The 4448-nt window shown below is 46.0% G+C and overlaps 1 long non-coding RNA gene across 1 annotated transcript; it reads left to right on the top strand.

Moving 5' to 3' along the window:
* The first annotated feature begins 1259 nt into the window (after window positions 1-1259).
* On the top strand, window positions 1260-4080 carry LOC125443364. Its single transcript, XR_007246110.1, has 2 exons — window positions 1260-1355; window positions 3931-4080. It is a non-coding gene; the product is annotated as an uncharacterized LOC125443364 (long non-coding RNA).
* Window positions 4081-4448: the final 368 nt, after the last annotated feature.

Here is a 4448-nt window from a genome sequence, read left to right as displayed (position 1 = left end):
ATATCCCTACTGGCAACAGCTAATGCTGTGGTGTGCAGCAATGGTAATTTAATGTTAGTTTTAGCATGAAAAGAAATATTTACTAGCTGATGAAGAACTCATATCCAGATTACTGACATAATATTTGATGATTTGAGATTTGTTGATTTTATTTTGTGCTCTATTTGTATGTTCACGTTCACTGCCCTGAGCCCTTCGGGGGAGGGCGGTATATAAATAAATATGTATTGTCGAAGGCTTTTGTACAGCCCGGAAACCACACAGCACCCATATAAATAAATAAATAAATAAATAAATGAATGAATGAATGAATGAATGAATGAATGAATGAATGAATGAAAATAGGTTCAGATCTAGAACCATGTGTTTCTGTCACCCTTGCAGAGGTAGAGATAGGGAAAACAAAGGATGTCTGCAAACCAGGGCCCTACAAGTCAGTATTTTGGTTCACGGTACCCAAGGTTCATAAAAAATCCCTGAACATCTTGGTTGCCCTCTTTTGTACTTTTGCCTGCTTTGCAACATCCTTTATGGGATACAGTGATGAGAAACGCAAACAGTGTTCTAAATCAGGCTGCACAAGAGATCTGTACAGGGCACTTAAACCCAGCAAGAGCGGTAGAAAAGCGGTGGACTCTAATCTGGAGAACCGGGTTTTATTCCCCGCTCCCCACATGAGCGGTGGATTCTAATCCCTATTTCCCCACTCTTCCACATGAAACCTACTGGGTGATGGTCACAGTTCTCTCTGAGCTCTCTTAGCCCCATCTGCCCTACAAGGTACCTGCTGTGAGATGGGGGAAGGGGAAGTGACTGTAAGCCATTTTGAGACTCCTTAACGGGAGGAAAGAGGGGTATAAAAACCAACTCTTCTTATTCATCATCATAACACTGACCCTTTCATTTTCAATCTCTTTCCTAATAATCTTGATGGACCTTCTGTGAGGCACAGAATACACATAATTGTAATTAGAGTATCTATACTTTCAACAGAGAAGACAGGCTCAGTCCAGAAATAGAATGTTGTGGTTATTTCAGCATGGGAACGAAGCAGGGAAGTTGAAATACAGATATTTTGGCCATACGAAAGAAAGAAGTGTGTGTAGCTTATTGTGTCTCTTTTGATGAACCCGTGTCCTCCGAGATGAAAGTGGTGGGCACTGGAATCAGGGTCTGCTCTATCATTGCCCCCAGGTTGCCAATCGAAACTCTTCTGGACCTTTTTCTCTTCTGGCCTTCAAAAGAAAAGTGAAATTGTGGAAGGCCTTTGATGTGGAATGAGCTTTGTTTTGGACCACTGCTCTTTAAGGTTTTCGAGTCAAGATTGGTGCTGCAATGAATTCCTTTTATGAGTGGTAAGTTGCTTCCTAGGTTTGGTGTCAGTGTCTGATGCGGTTGTTATTAATTTCGTTCACACCTTCACCTTCCGTCCATCACGGAACGAAAGGTGGAGCACAGAAAATTGCTTCCAAGGTTTCCAATCCAGAGGCTGATGAGTTCCAGTCCTACTTAACTGCAACAAGCTGATGTTTGAATGTATTCTGCATTGGGCGCTTCTTTAAATGTAGAAAGGTGGGGTATAAATTAAAGGCAGGGAGGAAGGCAGTTTTGGACCAAACGTAGACTGAGGCCTGATCTATGAACACAGTAAAATAGACAGGTGTCAAATGCGCGGCCCTCCAGATGTTATGGACTACAGTTCCCATCATCCCCTGCTAGCATGATGCTGGCAGAGGATGATGGGAACTGTAGTCCATAACATCTGGAGGGCCGCGAGTTTGACACCACCATAAGAGTTGGAAGAGCCCTTAAAGGCCATTGAGTCCAACTCCCTGCCATGCAAGAATACACAATCAAAGCACTGCCGACAGATGGCTATCCAGCCTCTCTTTCAAAACCTCCAAAGGAGACTCCACATCTAGTTCATCAGATTAGAGTCTGCCACCTGAGGCAGTGCATTCCACTGTCGAACAGCCTTGCTTCCTCTCCTGCTACTGATAAGCTGGTCGACAGGAAGATATATCAAATGCAGGGGAGGTGCGGGCTAGGGTGGCGTTGCAGCAACATGACTTCTGCCACACCATGGAAATGATGTCACCCTGTCGCTGCCAATGGAGGGCATTTTGGTATCTGGGCAAAAATTCTACAGTAAAAAAGTGTTGGCCATAGAGTTTTTGCCCAAATATTGGAGCGTCCTGCATCACCAGCAATGCCATGATATCACTTCCTGGACATGCCAGGAGTGATGTCAATCCCTTGCTGCCAGTAAGTCTTCCTGTCCCCTCACCAGGAGTTTTGTCATGGTCCATTCTATTTGGCTTCCTCATTTCTGCCCCATTCCACCTTGACCCAGCCCCAGACTCCAGATGCTTGTCAAGAGCCAGTGTAGTGTAGTGGTTAAGAGCAGTAGACTCTAATCTGGAAAATTGGGTTTGATTCCCTGCTCCTCCACATGAGTGGTGGACTCTAATCTGGTGAACTGAATTTGTTTCCTCAGTTTTCCACATAAAGAAGAGAAGAAGAGGAAGAAGAGTTTGGATTTATATCCCCCCTTTCTCTCCTGTAGGAGACTCAAAGGGGCTTACAATCTCCTTGCCCTTCCCCCCTCACAACAACCCCCCTGTGAGGTGGGTGGGGTTGAGAGAGCTCAGAAGAACTGTGACTAGCCCAAGGTAAGGTGACCAGATGGTCACCTTTCTGAACCGAGACGGGGGTAGGTGGCCGCGCGCACAAGTGCGTGCGTGGCCACAGGAGCACACTGCCTTCTGGGGCTTGCTGGTTCCCGCCCTGTCACAGGGCGGGAAACGGCAAGCCCCAGAAGGCCATGCTCCTGCGACCGCGCGCGGGAGGCTGCCGCACTGCCTTGTGCCCCAGAAGGCAATGCTGCAGCCTCCCAAAAATCGGGACAATTTCAATAACCCGCGGGACGCGGGACAAATTGTTTGAAGGCGAGACTGTCCCGCCAAAAGTGGGACATCTGGTCAGCCTGGCCCAAGGTCCCCCAGCTGGCGTGTGTGGGAGTGCACAGGCTAATCTGAATTCCCCAGATAAGCCTCCACAGCTCAAGCGGCAGAGCGGGGAATCAAACCCGGTTCCTCCAGATTAGAATGCACCTGCTCTTAACCACTACGCCGCTGCTGCTCCCTCCCTGAAGCCTGCTGGGTGACCTTGGGCCAGTCAGTTCTCTCTGAACTCTCTCAGCCCCACCTCCCTCACAAGGTGCTTGCGGTGGGAAGAGTTTGTAAGCTGCTTTGAGACTACCCACAAGAGAAAGAAGGTGGGATATAAATCTGAACTCTTCTTCTCATCTCACTCATAGCCACACGCAGCTTTTCACAACAACTTAGAATCCCAGCTGCAGATTGCTGAAATGTTTCTAAAAAACCTGTGACTACTTAGCACCTAGCAACCGTACGGGAACAGCTCCATGCCTGCCAGTTTGATCGCTCTGTACCCTTCTGCCTTTTGACAAGGAAAAGAACACAAAATAAAAATTGTAGCATTTCTTAAAAAGCATTTTTTTAAAAAAAAGAAAGTTACTTTTGAGTGATGGGTCGGATTTGGTGTGCCGTTAAATTGGCGAGGCCTGCAGCAGGAATGCGAGGGCAGGCCGTGGAATGCAGAAGCGTTCAAAGACATGGTTGCCCCAAACCCCAAAATTAGTAGAGAGGAAATGGAGGGGGAGGGGAGAGATAGATTGCTTTTTTTTTTGGTCCTAATGAATAAATTATTTGGGTCCCATTTATGCACCTGCTGCTGTGGACTAGCAGTCCTTCCGCACCAAGTGAACAGTAAATACTGCACAATAGCATGAACGTTTGCTGGCCTCTTGCCAGCAAAAATTACCACTCTTCAACTAAGATAAACATCATATTACTTCATTACCCTTTTAAAACATATGCAAATTAAACCCATTATTCTTTCTTACAGCAGAAATGAAGTTTGTTTGGCTGGGATTCATCGACTCCCTTTTGTTACCGTTGGCCATGAATGGATGAACCCTATGTCCGCCGTGCCTGCTTCCCATCTTTGAATCAAACATTAATACCATTTGACAGTAATAAATAACATTTATCACAATGGGGATCTAATAATGATTTTTTCCCCCCACTAAGCTGGCTCATCAGCTGACAACTGCATAAATGAGATTAACATAGCAGCTGCCGATGACAAACGTATCTAAATCATTTTAATGCCAGCTAGCTCATTTGATCTTCCTATCGCTGCTTTGCCAAAACGAAATCCGCTGCTCCCCGAATCATGTTGTTTATTATATACATGCATGTTCTCGAGAATAATGGACTCTTTAGGTTGGGGCAATTAACGGAATTAGAAATCAGGGGTGGGATATTGTGGGTTTACGTTACGGGGGTATTGCCGTCCGGTGGAAAAATCATTTCACTGCTAATTCTTTTTTCCAGAGGAGTTGCAGAACAAAGGCTCAGTGG

Source organism: Sphaerodactylus townsendi, linkage group LG14, assembly GCF_021028975.2.
Source record: "Sphaerodactylus townsendi isolate TG3544 linkage group LG14, MPM_Stown_v2.3, whole genome shotgun sequence".
Taxonomy (NCBI): domain Eukaryota; kingdom Metazoa; phylum Chordata; class Lepidosauria; order Squamata; family Sphaerodactylidae; genus Sphaerodactylus; species Sphaerodactylus townsendi.
Note: the sequence above shows the minus strand (reverse complement) of the source record. Positions and strands in the feature narration are given on the sequence as shown.